The sequence below is a fragment of the Amblyomma americanum genome, chromosome 11 (assembly GCF_052857255.1).
Source record: "Amblyomma americanum isolate KBUSLIRL-KWMA chromosome 11, ASM5285725v1, whole genome shotgun sequence".
NCBI classification, from domain to species: domain Eukaryota; kingdom Metazoa; phylum Arthropoda; class Arachnida; order Ixodida; family Ixodidae; genus Amblyomma; species Amblyomma americanum.
The window spans coordinates 109,090,987-109,106,533 of record NC_135507.1 but is presented as its reverse complement, the minus strand read 5'-3'; the positions used below and the strand labels follow the sequence as shown (position 1 = coordinate 109,106,533).

At 55.0% G+C, this 15,547-nt stretch overlaps 1 long non-coding RNA gene and 1 pseudogene across 1 annotated transcript in view; one reads left to right on the top strand and one right to left on the bottom strand.

The window, feature by feature from the left end:
- The window catches only part of LOC144110846 (uncharacterized), a 41,971-nt pseudogene extending 39,945 nt beyond the window's left edge, over window positions 1-2,026 (bottom strand).
- Window positions 1-15,547, top strand: part of LOC144111130 (uncharacterized) — a 207,519-nt gene that overhangs the window by 181,974 nt on the left and 9,998 nt on the right. The window lies entirely within an intron of this gene.

The following is a 15,547-nucleotide window of genomic DNA, read 5'->3' as shown; positions in this document are numbered from 1 at the left end:
TTGCCTGAGAAAGCCATGCAGTCGCTGATCCTGGTTGGTGAATCATAAAGCCAAAGATTTTTACACTCGAACTTTCCTGTAGACAAAGACGGATTGGACTTGCAGCAAGTTTACGGCGTCCCCAATGGTTGGCGACCGACGTGTTGTTTTATGCACGGAGAGCTGAAGTCCAATGGATGATGCGTAATTAAAGGTAATATCCAAGGCAGATTGAAGGGCAGCTTCCTGAGTACGGAGATCTTGGTGAGTACTACACACCGTGATGTCATCAGCGTACTGAAGAAACTTTGTCACGAATGTCATGTAAGCGCCAAGCCAGCGGGATGGCAGCAATATTAAATAACGTCGGCGACAATACTGATCCCTGGGGCACACCGCAGAGAGTAACAAATGATCCGACCGCTTCGCCGCTGAGGCCCATTGCAAATTTTCTGCCTTCCAAAAATGATTAGACAAAACTACGCACTCTAAGAGGGAGATGAAGCATGCAAATGGAGTTCAGAATGGCTGCATGGCTGATGTTGTCATATGCCTTTTCAACGTCCATTGCTAAAACGGTATGCACATTGCGGCAGCGGCTAGATGACAAAACTGCAGATGCCAACACAGCCAACCCGTCCTCTGTACCAATATATGGACGAAAGCCGATTTGTGCGCGGTGATAAAAACCGTGCTGCTCTAGCCACAATGACAATCGTGTGGCTAGCATTTTCTTCGCCAGCTTGCACAGCGTAGGAGTTTGTGGAGGGTGAACCACATTTATTTGACGTCCCGGTAGCCGCGGCAGGTAAGCCGACGGAGCGGGCTGTTGACGTTGCAGGCCAGCCGGTTGCCGAAATCGTTCTCTAATGCGCGGCGAAGGTCTTCTTCAGCGCCGCTCGCGATGCTAGCGGTGCTACAGATGCTCCCCCCCCCCCCCCCCCCCTAGCGCGACGCGCGATAAACGAGAAAAAACAGTATGTAAAAGTTTGTTTAGGTTCTCAAGTCCAGGACACAGTTAGCTTCGTGAAGGCCGGGTCAGAGCTGGGGAAGGCTATCGGGCGGAAGAAAAGAGCTCTGGCGGTGGAGCCTGGCTGCCTCGCAAAGGGCGGATGACGGATGACGGAAGCACAAGGCGGGAAAAGTCATCGAGGAATGGGAGGCGAGCTAGGCGTTCTTCAGTCGGACAGCCTACGGGTGGGGCCGGCGGTTGGGGGGCAGTTTTGCGCTGACTCAGTTGGTGCGGACGAAAATATGGCATGGGGAAGACATAGAAGTGGAGCCGATGCCTCGGTCGCGGGCCATGGCGAAACAACGGCGGATGGCACTGAGCGTGAGGTCTGCGGCGTGAGGCACGTGCTGCCTTGTTAGGTAGTAGTCGAAACGGGCGACAGGGTGTACCGGATGGCTGCAAAAATGAGCTCACCGTGGCGTTGGCACCGGTTGTTGGGGGCACAAGAAGCAAGTCCGGGGAGTACTTATCGGACTGAGAAGGATACGGAAGGGTCGAGTCCATAGAAGGTGTTGGATGGGGCACGCTGCAATGCATCAAAAGCATGCCACCACCTGCTGAGGCTGTCTCGGCCGCCGCGGAGGCACATGTAGTGGTGAAAGCGCCAGGGGGGCAGGGATGCGTGGCAGGCTTTTCGGGTGGCGCGGTAGGCGCAACAAGGCTCAGGTGGGGCGTGCATGTGTGCCTCGCGACAGGTAGGGCAGTTGGGCTCACTGTGGTTGGGCTTGAGGGAGCAGGTGAACTGCAGGCGAGAAGTGAGTCCTCCGGGTCCGGGTCGGGAGAGGGTGCTGCCGTTGATGGTCCAAGGGCAGGTGCCACAGCTGGGAAACAGGGCTGGGCAGGAGGCGCCGTGGGACGGGAGCTCGCAGGTGGGTGACCGTCCGTAGGGGCCGTTGGAGCAATCTTGGGAGAGACGGGGGTGTAGTACGAGACAGCTGGGTGTGAAGGTGGGCAAGAGACCAACGCGTGGTCACGTCGCACTTGCCGAACCGTGGATGGGGTCCGAAGGACCAGCGCACGTGGATGGGGGCTCATTCGGAGGCGGCGACAGTGGAGAGACCGGTGTCTGGAGGGGCGCCGACGGAGGAGCGGTCGGGGGGAAAGCCGAAACAGCTCGGGTAGGGAATGCGGCAAGGCTGGTGGGTCCAGTGGCGCCGCAGTGGAGTCGGGAAGAGGAGCGTAGAGAGTCGGTGGGAGCTCCAAACAAAAATACGCAGTCAGGCCCTTCTTGAAATCGGCGTATATGTCGGCGCCGGGAGGCGGCAACCGCAGCTATGCTAGGAGACCGGGTGGGAGTTCGCGGCTGGCGTGCTGATAGCGCATCAGCTGGCTGGACACGTTGTGGAAATGAAAGTGCGAGTCCAGCAGCGCCAGCCAGAAAACGGGGTCCCTGGCATAAAACGCGGGCAGGCCGGGCAGCTGAGGAAGGAAGGGGCGTTGATACGGTTGAAGGAGCCGGGTGCGAACAGGGGTCCTGCAGCGGCAAGGCCAAGTGGAGGGACAGGACGGGCAGGAGCGCAGAGCCGGTGGGAGCGGCGTTGCGTATGTCGGGGCTGTCGTCCGGGTAACCAGATGTGGAGGGTTAACCACATTTATTTGACGTCCTGGCAGCCGCGGCAGGTAAGCCGACGGAGCGGGATGTTGACGTTGCTGGCCAGCCGGTTGCCGAAATCGTTCTCTGATGCACGAGGAAGATCTTCACCGCCGCTGGCGATGCCAGCGCCGCTAAAAGTTAACGAGATAGGTCGTAAGTTTGCAATGTCCGTCAGAGGCTTTCCAGCTCTCGGGAACGACGCCAACCAGCCATACTTTGTATATAGTGTCTAGTAGTTGAGGGAGTGCAGCGGCACTCAGGTCCTTGTACACCACGTACTGAATATTGTCCGGGCCGGGCGCTGTTTTCCGTTTCACATCATCTATTGCAGCCAGCAACTCGGGAATAGAGAACGGATGCGCAATTCCATCTGCGTCGACATCAGAAGGCATTTGATATACATGCGCTGAGGTGCCTGCCATACTTAAACTAGCGGCTGAAGAAGGAACAGCATCGTATTTTGGGAAAAACTGTCGCGCTGCTTCTTTGGTGACATCATCTGGCGACAAGATAGCCGCGAAGCATGCGGTTGCTGCTGCGTCAGTCGAACGGCCATCGCGTTCCATTGTACGGAATGTTCGCCAGACCCAAATGCGGAGCCGTGGGAGGACCGGCTAACCAGCAGCCAGCTTAAGGTCCAAAGGAACCTAGTGAGCCACGCATACCGGATGGCCAGGGACAGTGGTGCCTTGGACTAGGGGCGCCAACCACGCTCAGCCTGGAAGACATCGGCAGTCTCCGGGCACGCAACCAAACCTCTCAATTGGAACAATAAAGTTTACTCTCTCTCTCGCCAGAGAGAGGCATTCGAGGATTTTGCAGAAAGTTGTTCGCACCACGCATGTCACTGCTGTTGAGAAAGGTCGCGTTCATATTTGCATGCCTTAGCTGTAAGATAGTGCAATCGCGTACGTGCATTCGACGAAGTAGGGTCTCGCGTAGCAGCCAGCTCGGCTTGACGGTGCGCCACCCGCAAGTTAAGACGGCCGAGGTCCGGTGCCAGTTGACCAACATCAGTTCAGGGGGTAGTTGTAGCACTGTTCAGCACTGCTTGTATGCGCTCAACAAGGATTGGCGAAGAATCTGAACAGAGATTGTCCAGACAAGAGCATGTAGGCTTAACGCCTCAGGAGCGAAGGAAACGAGACCACTGCTACGAGCCGACACCAGAACAGAATTACCAGCCATGGCTGCACGAGCCACGACCAGGTGCCGTCTTTATTCTCTTCGCAGGGTGGCGCGCGCTAGCCGGGTTGTCGGCGCCGCCCAAGAGAGGGTGCTACAGGGCCCCCCCCCCGCCTAGACTGGAAGTCGAAACGGACGGAGGGCCGGCGATGGCACTCGAGCACTAGGTCAGCCGGCGCTGGGAGTCGTTCCAGAGCGGCCTCCATGTAAGCCTGTTTAAGGCGGTCTAGACTGACGGTCTCTTCGCGGCCGTTTTGGAGGATTGTGGCGGTTTTCAGGGTGCGGCGGAGAACGCGGAAAGGTCCGTCGTAAGCCGGTGTGAGTGGAGCTCGGACAGCGTCGCGGCGCACAAAAACGTGGGTCGAAGAGGCCAGGTCGGGGTGTACGAAAATGATATGGTGGCGGGACGGACGTGGGGGAGTAGGCCGGAGGTCTTTAACACAGTCCAACAGGCGTTGGAGGAATTCTTGAGGCTGGGCTGGAAGCTGCTGGGATGTAAAGCAGTCGCCTGGAAGACGCAAAGCACTTCCATACACGACCTCTGCAGCTGAGCACTGTAAGTCTTCTCGGATGACGGCCCTTAGACCAAGCAGCACAAGGGGCAAGGAGTCGACCCAGGAGGCGCAATTGAGGCGGGCAGCGAGGGCGGCCTTCAATTGGCGGTGAAGGCGTTCCACCATGCCGTTAGCACACGGTTGATATGCAATGGTACGGCAATGCCTGGCTCCGAGAATATTATTAAGGGAAGCAAACAGGGGGTACTCAAACTGGAGTCCACGGTCGGTTGTCACAGTGCCAGGACAACCAAATCGAGATACCCACGCAGAAATGAAGGCACGCGAAACAGTCTCTGCGGTGATGTCAGGAATGGGGACTGCCTCCGGCCAGCGAGTGAAGCGGTCGACTACGGTCAAGATATACCGGTAGCCTCGAGAGATGGGTAGGGGGCCCACGATGTCGAGGTGAACATGGTCGAAACGACGGCCAGGGGGTAGAAAGGCTTGGGAAGGTGTCTTGTTGTGTCGACAGATCTTGGTCGACTGACAGGGTAGGCACCGGCGCGTCCAAGCACGCACATCAGCTTTGATTCCGGGCCAAACATAGCGCTGGGTGAGAAGGCGCTGAGTAGCCCGAATGCCTAGATGGCATATGTCATGGAGAGAATGGAAGATAGGGCGACGTAGTGAAGCCGGAGCAAAAGGGCGAGGAAAGTCCGTTGAAACATCGCACCACAAGGGCTCAGGCGAGCAAGGATGGGGCACAAGCCGTAATCGGAGAGAACGAGGGTTCGCTCGAAAAGCGGCGAGCTCATCGTCATTTTGCTGGGCAGAAGAGAATGCGGCCCAGTCGACGGTGGAAGATGGAGCGTCTACCACGACTACACGAGAGAGGGCGTCAGCGGCGGTGTTGGCTGCACCTTTCACACCGGATGTCGGTAGTAAACTCCGAGATATAATTGAGCTGATGGAGTTCACGTGACACGTACTTCGATGAATTGGTCCGGAACACATATGCCAGCGATTTATGATCGGTTAGCACGTGAAACTTGCATCCTTCTACAAAATGCCGAAAGTGCTGGATAGCGGAGTAGATGGCTAGGAGCTCTCGACCGAATACGCTGTAGCGGGCCTCAGCAGGAAGTAGCTTCCGAGAGTAAAAAGACAATGGTCTCCATTCGGAGTTAATGTACTGCTGTAAGACGGCTCCGATGGCCACGCTGGAGGCATCCACCATCAATCTCGTAGAGGCGTCGTTGCGCGGATGGACTAGAAGCACGGCGTTAGCGACTGCTTGCTTCGCTGCAGTAAAGGCGGCCTGGGCTTCTGATGACCAAGAGACTGCGGAGGAGGGGCCAGCGGTTTACCGGAGGAGGTCGGTGAGCGGGCGAAGTAGCTCTGCACAGTGCGGGATAAAGCGACGGAGAAATTCACCAGCCCCAGGAATTGTCGCAGGAGACGCAGTGTTGTGGGCAGGGGAAAATTCTCGATGGTCTGGACGTGGGACGCGAGAGGGCGGATACCCACTGAGGATATGTGATGACCCAAAAACTCGAGCTCAGAAGCACCGAAAACACACTTGGAGGCATTCACAACCAGGCCGTAGTGCTGTAGACGCTTGAACAAAGCACGTAGGTCTTGCTCATGATCATGAGGTGTAGGGTTGGCGATGAGGACATCGTCAAGGTACGCGAATACACTTGGTAGGCCCCGCGTGACCTCAGCCATGAACCGCTGGAAGGTTTGAGCCGAATTGCGTAGTCCAAAATGCATCCGGACGTACTCAAACAAACCAAAGGGCGTCGTGATGGCGGTCTTAGGTATGTCGGCGGGTTCAACGGGAATTTGGTGATATGCCTTAACCAGGTCAACTTTGCTAAAAATGGCGCAGTCGGCGAGGCGCGAATAAAGTCCTGGATGTGGGGCAGCGGATAGCTGTCGTGGACAGTGTTGGCATTCAACTCCCGATAGTCGCCGCAGGGACGCCAGTCACCGGGATCACGCTGGGGCACTAGATGCAGCGGAGACGCCCACGCGCTGGACGACGGGCGTATAATGCCGAGCTCCAGCATGTGGTCAAACTCACGTTTGGCGATAGCTAGACGGTCTCCAAACAAGCGGCGCGGTCGAGCAGCTGCGGGTGGACCCCGGGTGACAATGTAGTGTGTCACAGTATGTTTAGGCGCCTGAGAGAGGTTGCATGGCTTAGTGAGCTCCGGGAATTCCGCCAACACTTTTTCGAACTGAGAGGAAGGTATCAGCGTGCGAATGCCCATGGGAGCAAGGTCGGACGAGACTCCCGAGATGGAGAGATGAGTCAGACCGTCGGTAAGGCGACGATGCCGCACTCTGACGTCTAAGTCGAAGAAGGAGAGGAAGTCTGAGCCGATGATCGGGCGAACCACGTCTGCGATGAAGAAGACCCATCGAAAAGTGCGGCGTAGGCCAATGTCGAGGGTGAGAGATCGTAGCTCATACGTGGGTATAGACGAGGCGCCGGCAGCACGGAGCGACAGTCCTGATGGCTTGGAACGATTTGCCTTATTCGGTGGAACCACGCTGATTTCCGCGCCCGTGTCGATAAGAAACCGGGTGCTGGAGAACTTGTCAGTGACCATGAACAGGCGGCTCAAATGACTGGGGGAACCACACCCCGCCGTTAGTGATCCCGGCAGGCGTTTCCCGGCCACGGACAGGGCAGTGTACACTTCTTGGCCCGGTGGCGAAAACGCCTGTTGTACCAGCAGAGATGTAGGGCTGGGACTCCGAGCTTGACGAGAGCGCGAAAGGGCGTGATGATCTAGACGAGACGGACGGGTCTCCAGAGGTCTACTCCGGAGTGCGGCGACTGAGGCGGCAAGCTCCTCGAGACGGGCCTCAACGCGCGAAATCGCTGGGTCTCTTGGCGGCAAAACAGCAGTGACGGACGGACGGGGAGGTGGCCTCATGAACGTTGTCTGCGAGCTCAGCCAGGCGGTCGAGGGCGACGTCACCGGCCGCCGCAAGGACGAGGCGGATGGACTGGGGAAGGCGTTGGAGGAAAAGCTCTCGAAGAAACGCTGAGTGGTTGGGGATTTCGCGCTCCCCGAGAAGCTGTTGCATGCGGCACAGAAGCTGGAAGGGGCGCCGGTCGCCAAGGTCTTCCCCGGTAAGGAGCTGCTGGAGGCGGGTGCGGTCCGACGGCATAAATCTCTCCAGCACCTTGGTTGTCAGGTGCTGATATGGTGTAGCACCCATGGGGGCGGAGAGGACGTCGGAGAGCTCACCGGCAACGTCAGGAGGCAGGCTTGAGGCAACATGGTAGTAGCGCGTCGTCTCCGACGTGATGCGGGCTAGGCAAAATTGCGCCTCAACCTGGTGGAACCAAAATTGCGGGTTCTGGGGCCAGAAAGGTGGAAGGCGAACCTAAAGCGACGAGACGTCCTGCGGACGCGAATCCTGCTGCGTGGATGTTGCGGGATCGGTCATTGCTCGTCCTTGGTCACCAATGTAGGCTTAACGCCTCAGGAGCGAAGGAAACGAGACCACTGCTACGAGCCGACACCAGAACAGAACTGCCAGCCGTGGCTGCACGAGCCACGACCAGGTGCCGTCTTTATTCTCTTCGCAGGGTGGCGCGCGCTAGCCGGGTTGTCGATGCCGCCCGAGGGTGCTACAAGCGAAAACTGTCCCAGTTGATCACAGAACATTTGTAACGTAAAGGTCGAAAATGTGAGGTGTGAAGACCAATCATGATAGGATGATGATCACTTCCCCAGCAGTCTGACTCCATGTGCCAGTAGGGAGTACCCGGACCCGACCACCACGTCAAGTCTGGATCTTTGGAAGCACTGCGAGTTTGAGGCTTTGGCCGTGTTGCTGATCCAGGATGGTTGAAGTCTAGAGTCTGACGGAAGCCCGTCTGGTCGGGATGGTACATGACGAAAGAAGAAGGCGCCGACCAAAAGAAAAGATGGGATGACGTTTCGGCTCCCCCACGGGAGCCTTGTTCACAATGAGGCATAACGTAGCTTCGTCCTTTATTTATACACGGCGCATGAGCGACCCCAGACACCTGGCGTAGATTGGGGGCAAGTTCCCGTCATTTCGATTGAGCGTGTGTGCTGTCGTCTGAATAATCAGTGATTACAGATAGAGCCGTGGCTTGCTGTCCCTTTCTTTTGCAATCACACGTGCCTCGGCCCAGTCTATGTTGTGTGCGGCGGAAACCGAGTGCTCGGCAAGCGCATTTTGACCTGCGCGCCGGTTTCTGATGTCACTCTGGTTATCCCGTATTCTTCGTTCAAAGTTACCCGACTCGCCGATATACACAGATGGGCAGTCCGCACAGGGTATCGAATACACGACACCTGGTAACTTTTCTTTCTTTAGCTTGTCTTTGACGTGCACAAGCTGACTCCTCAGTTTTCGAGCTGGCACATGCGCTGTCTTGACTTCGTAGGACCGTAATATGCGCGCCAAAGGTTCGCTGATGCCAGGAACATAGGGAATCGCGGCTCGTTTCTGGGTAGCGGGACTAGCTTGCAGCCTAGGACGTTCCATTTGGCGCTGTACGGAGTCCATGACGTGTACAGGATAGCCGCATGTGGACAAGTCACGCCGTACACGCACATCTTCAGCAATCTGGTCTTCTCCCCTGGAACACATTTCTTTTCGTCGGAGGAGCGATGACACCACAGAACGTTTCTGGCAATCAGGGTGAACGGACTTAAAATGTAGGTACCGGCCGGTGTGCGTGGGTTTTCTGTAAATGGTGAAATTTAGACGTGAGGGCTGTCTGGAAACGAGTATATCTAAAAATGGAGGCAGCCGTTGACTTCCTCTTCAACGGTGAACTGTATGCTAGGCTCCAAACTGTTGAGGTGAGTAGTAAAGTCATGCAACGCTTCTTTCTTCAGGATGCAAAAGCAGTCGTCCACGTACCGCAGGAATACATTTGGGGCAGGCGTGAAGGACGCAAGAGCACGGCCTTTGATTTCTTCCATGGCCAAGTTCGCAACTGTCACAGAAATCGATGCACCCATGGCAGCTTCGTGAATCTGCCTGAACGGGACATCCTCAAAAGTGAAGGACGTGTTTGACAGGCAAAATCTCAGAAGGCGGGTCAGGTCATGCACATCTATCGGGGTTCTTTCTGGCAGTGATGGGTCTGATTCAAGGGCAGCGGTGCATGCTTCCACGGCAAGGTCAATCGGCACACTTGTGAAGAGTGACTACGTCGAATGAAAGCATGTCGCTAAAAACAGGTCGCTGTATTTCTACCTATTGTGCCACAATGGTTCAGCCCCGGCGATCTACGGCCTGCCAAAGATTCACAATTAGGAGAGCAGAAAGTTGGGCGAGTTGGTTGAAATGCATACTGAAGAACTTGGCGCGGAAAAACGAGGACAAGCGAGACAAACAAAGACGAGCGCTACTCACAACTGAAGGTTTATTCCAGAAGTTTATTATTTGTTTGTCTCGCTTGTCCTCGTTTTTCCGCGCCAACTTCTTCAGTATGCAAAGATTCACAAGCCTGACGTCCCTCTACGCCCTATAGTGGATTTTACGTGCTCGCCGCTTCAGAATCTGTCCAAGTTTCGTGCGCCGGTTCGTGCTCTCGCGCAAGCCGAGCAATTTCGAGCAAGCCGTGGCGGCCGCATTGGATGAGGAACGAAATGAGGCGTTAATGACAGCCGCAGCGAGAGTACGCGTCCTAGAGAGAGCGGTGCTCAACCCTGAGGTTGCTCTCTTGACAGAGCGGTTAGATCGCTTAGAACAGCTGCTATCTCAGCAGGTGGAACGCCAAGTTGAAGCGCGCGCTCAACAGCGCCCATTCGCGGGAAACCGGAGACCGCCACAAAGCTACAGGCGCGGTATGCGAGATTTTGAAGAAATCGTATGCTTCGCTTGCCAGGGTCGCGGACACATCGCCAGGTTCTGCCAAAACGTGCGCCGTGGGGAGCCACAAAGAGAAGCAGGCGAGACACGCCCTAAGCAAGCCTACAGCGGGGCTCCAGATACCGAGACAAAAAACTAGATAGTCCTCCCCATCCTGAGGAGCATGGGGAGGCAGCAGTGGATGATGAGGTGGTGGTAGTTTGTGTGGCCGACGAGGCATGCCCTGTTGTGCGTTGCAAGTTAAATGGCTGTTGCATGGAATTGTTGATAGATACGGGGTCAAAGGTGACATTGCTTAAGGAGAGCAGTTTTAACACGCTTCGAAGGAAGGGGACCGCGAGGTGTTGGAAGCGTCTGGTGGTATGGCAACCAAATTTGTAGGCATAACGGGGGATCCTCTTGGCATAAGTGGACTCTACCGGTTACACTTCTCTCTCGGCGGAATTGCATTGGAGCACCCCTGCTACGTATGCCCGGACACGGTGTCTCTGCCAAACGGAGTGTCAGGTATATTAGGGCAGGATTTTTTGAGAAAAGGGAAGGTAGTAGTCCCATTCTCTGAGGAAGAGGTTAATGCGGGCGGCTCAAAAGTTCCGTTTTTGAACAGGAGAGGGGCTGAGATTCGCATTACCGATATTGACACCCGTCAAACAGTGGGATCATTGGAGAAGGTATATTCGCGGGTTGCCGTCAGGCTGGTCGATGAGGCGGTCGTCCTTCCTTGGTCGGAGCACATTTTGTACGCGTTTGTGCCTTCAGATGTAGAGAGCGGCGCCGTGGGAGTGCTTGAGCCGGTCGACTCTCTCAGCAATGGCCTGAAGGCAGCCGCGTGCCTCGTGACAGTTAATGACGCCCACAGAGTGCCCCTACGGGTGGTTAACTGTAGCCAGCAGCCACTGAGCCTTCCCAAGAACAAAACATTGGCTTTCTTCACCTCTGCGATAGTGAAACGTGAGCCCACCGTTACGGTACTCGCAACTGTAGAGCATGCTAGTCCTTCGGCTGCTCCAAAGGTGTCGTTCGATCTTTCTCACGTAAGATCCAGGGAGAGGGAGGCTCTGGCTGGTTTCCTGAACGACTACTCGGAGGTATTCGCCGCGTCCAACCTGGATTTGGGCTGCTGTGGCGTTATAAAGCACAGGATAGAAACCGGCACTTCATCGCCCGTTTACCAGCGTGCGTACAGGATTCCTTACTCCCAACGTGAGGAGATGGAGCGGCAGGTGCAGGACCTGATTGATCGCGGCGTTATCGAACACTCAAAGTCACCCTGGGGAGCACCAGCACTATTGGTGGAAAAGCCAGATGGCTCGTATCGATTGGTAGTGGACTACCGCAAACTAAATGCCGTAACTCGCATCGATCCATACCCCATCCCCGATATACAGGAGACGCTTTCTCAGCTGGGCTCTGCCAGGTACTTCACGGTAGTGGACATGGCGGCGGGATTCTGGCAGGTTGCAATGGATCCGGCAGATGCCGAGAAAACGGCATTCAACACGCCCTCAGGGCACTATGAATGGAAAAGAATGCCGATGGGTCTGGCCAACAGCCCTCTAAGTGCCAATTCCTCAAAAACGAGGTGAAATACCTCGGGCACGTTGTTTCAGCTGACGGCGTGCAACCGGACCCTGAGAAACTAAGGTGTGTCTCGGATTTTCCATCCCCGACTAGCGTCCGCCAGGTCCGGCAGTTTCTCGGCCTGATCGGTTCAGTATTCACGAAATGAGGAAAGGGAAAGCGCGGATTTTGATGGGGACAGAAGTGAAGCGGAGCGCGCAGATAGTTCGCAAGAAACGCCCTCTCCTGCATTTGTTCGGCAGGCGCCAGAGGTGACGGCCGGAATGCCACCGGATTTACTTCATGCATTGCTAGAAGAAGAAGAAGCGCGCGAGGTTGCCGCGCAGATAACGCCAGGAGAGGCTCCTGCCACGAGCCCTCGCGAGTCCCAAAGCAGACAAAGGGTCACAGACTTACTTAGTATGACTCATGAAGGCCGATATCCGCTGCGAAATCGGAAAGCTAAGTCGGACTAATGGCGTAAACAGAGCGGAGTTGTGAACTTGTTAGAATTGTGTAATGCCGCAGCTCATAACATTGCTATGTGCTTATGTGTTAAGTTATCGGAGTTGGTAGTTAAACCTTTCTGTCATTAAGTAACACCTTCACAGGAGAGCATGCGGAGCGCATGCAGAACCTGCCCTACTTCCTTTCGTTATCTATATTTTTGTCTGTGCTGTGATCGTGCTAGAAGCGTAGCTTGTTGGGCCAGTTGGTGCATGGTATGTGGAAAAACCAGCGAAAAGGACGCATTCACAAGGAGAAGTACACAGGACAACGCTGGAACAAGGAGGAGAAGTAGACAGGACAACGCTGGAACAGCGTTGTCCTGTGTACTTCTCCTCCTTGTGAATGCGTCCTTTTCGCTGGTTTTTCCACATACCGTGCTAGAAGTGGGAGCTCCTTTGTAACTGTGGTAAATTTATTTCGTCCAGTTTGGACTAGAAAGGAGAGGCTTGGGTGCTGAGTTTCATGTTTATCTGTAAAAGAAGATCAGTGCTGCCCCTGGAGACGCCAGTTATGTCAGCTGAGGCATATGGTGTTGTGCAGTGGTGTTGAGTGCAGCGAAAAGTGTTTTGTCGGACGCACTGTGCAAGGCGATTCAGAAAGACAAGGAGAGCTGCATGGACTCAAATGTTCAGAGAACATTCTTCTGGAGGGTGAGCGAGTGTGACGTTCCTTGTGTGTGCTACGAGGGTCCGCGTTCGACGGCGCGGCGTAGACGGAGCCCCCAGTGGCGGCGAAAGCACAACCGGATCCCCTTTCCATAGTGTCGGCACGAGTCGAACGCCGCCGCCGCCGCCGCCGCGGGGAGACGGGCGTTATCTTCCTCAATTGCCGTGGCCGTTCCAAGGGGGCCTCGTTTCGGCGGGCCTGGCCCCGTGGCAAGACGGCGGGCATCATCAATCAACCCGCCCGAGCACATCCCAGGACAAGGGACCACTTTCCCGGCCTTTTAGTGACCTCGCGTTCCGGCCTTGAGGGGCGAGTGTCATTTGATGGAGAACGGAGGCCGGTGACCCGCGGGAACCGACAGCGGGCCAGAGCGCGCCTTACCACAGCCGACGCTATGCGCTACGTCGACGACAACCTTCTTTCCCTCGGACTCAACACGTGAGGGGGGCGAGACCATAAGTGCGGTGGTGTGTTTGTGCGCCCAAGTGAAAGCCCTAGGCCCCCCCACCCCCCACCCCCCACTCCGGCATGGGCGTCCTCACCCTAGGGAGTGTGGGGATAAGAGGATATAAAAATCGACAAGGAGTACCGAAGGAGGAACGCTCAGGACGACATCGTTCGCCAAAGGGGCCTTCAGCGCCGAAGCCCGACGGCGTGCAGCTTCTGCCAGCAACCGTTCGAGCTCAACTCCGGAGCCCCTCCATCGTCCCCATGAAGTCGTCGGCACGTAAGCTCGGACGCCCCAGCCTTTCATGTATAATCATAATCAAGTGTGATTATTGAATATATCTGTTTGTTTAAACTGAGCCATACAGTGTCTCATTGCCTCTCCGTCCCGTGTGGACCTGCGCATTATGGGGGGTCATCACAATATAAATAAAAACTAAGTGCGTGTTATGTGGTGACTCACGGCATGATAGCCTGGTAGTATTTCTGCGATATTCAGCCTGTATCAGAACTTCACATGCAATGAATAAACTTCAGTTGAAAGTTAGCGCTCGTGTTGTCTCTTTCTTTGTTCGTCCTGGAGGCTTAGCGCTATATGTTCTATCATTTACTCGCTGCCGCCGCTGTGGCGAGGCCCCTCCGGCGTTCACTCATCCAAATGCACATTCACAATGGTTGTCGGTTAGGTGGCCGGCATACGTACGAACGTACCCTGATTATAGCGAACGACGAAGGCGAAAACAAGATGCCTCTAGAGATCAAAGAAACAGACACCCATCTCAAGACGGCTCGAAACACATGCTCGCCGGTTCCGCTGTATGTCTGCAAAAGGTCGCCCTTCAGTACAGCTAACGATGGCGTCGTTTGAGAACGGCGGAACAACGCGTGCCCGGACGCGGCACTTCGCTGGTGTGACCCAAAGCGTGGAAGCGGGGCTGCTTTTACCCTTTTGGCTGAGCGCACCGGCGCCCCTGGCGTGCGGCGCTTTCCCCAACACTTTCGCCATTTACGCAGCCATCAGTCCACCACTCACGGTTCGAATGAGGAGGCGCGTCGCAGTAGCACTCAATGCGAGGATGACGGCGGCGATGTGCGGGGCGGCGAAAGAAAAGGCTCCCGACAGGAGAGGGCTCGGATGCCTTTTTCAGGAAAGAGGGATCTTGTATTTGGTCACGGTGTACGAACATACTGCACCATGTATTTGGTTTTAATTTGCTTTGTGTTATTGGCCGAGCGCTGGGTTCGAGGCTGTAGTGTGGCGGCCGCTTCGAAAGCAGGGTCTGCTCGTTGTCGGTCCTCTCGGCTCCCTGTTAAGTCGCTGACTCGCTGGTCATTAAGAGCTTGACAATCTTTTTCATAACCAGAAAATTAAGCAAAGCATAGATTCCTGCGAATTAAACTCTTCCATTAATAAAAAAAGCTTATTTAATTGACTATTTTATTTTGATAGGTAGCCATACACAAAATTTAGGTGCGGTTGCATTTATGTGGGACCAAAATTATTACGTGGTCCAATCTTAATTCGTTGAAATGGATTAATGACACTACTGGCCTCGGCTTTCAGTGCACTACAAGCGCACAAGTTTCTTGAGGGGCGGATTTATATAAGCTCGGTTTGGGTGGCGGGTGGTCGAAATTTCGTCATTTCGACAAGGAGTGTCTAAGAGCAAATGTGATGCCACGGGAAGGTGTCACACTTTTCTTACTAAGTGTGGCGGTCGAGACTTTTTCCTAAATGTAGCCGGCAATTTGTGAGAAAGCGGAAGTTCTCGTGATAATACTGCCAATATCTCGAAGTTCAAGATAGAAAACCTCAAGCGTTCCTCTCAGAATTGTTCGCTATCTTCAGCCTGTCATTCTTTCACTGCCGTGACATCACCAGCAAGATTACGTCATAGTGTGCAGAGTGCAAAGTTTGCTGCCAATCCTGAATGACGCTTCTACGGATATGAAGAACCTGAGTGTGCTAATCAAATGTTTAGCTCGAGCAAAAAAATTATTGTCCAAATTTCCAGGGGGGTGCAGCTGCCCCCTCTTGACCCCCCCCCCCCCCGATCCGGACGCGCATGATAATTACGGCAGCTTTTCCTTACTAAACTTGAAACCTAATCTATCTCCCGTTGTACCACATATGTCTTTCAACTTCTGTAAATCTTCCTTGTCGTCAGTCATTATCACTATGTCATACGGCGTATATTAGTACCGGTAACGACTGTT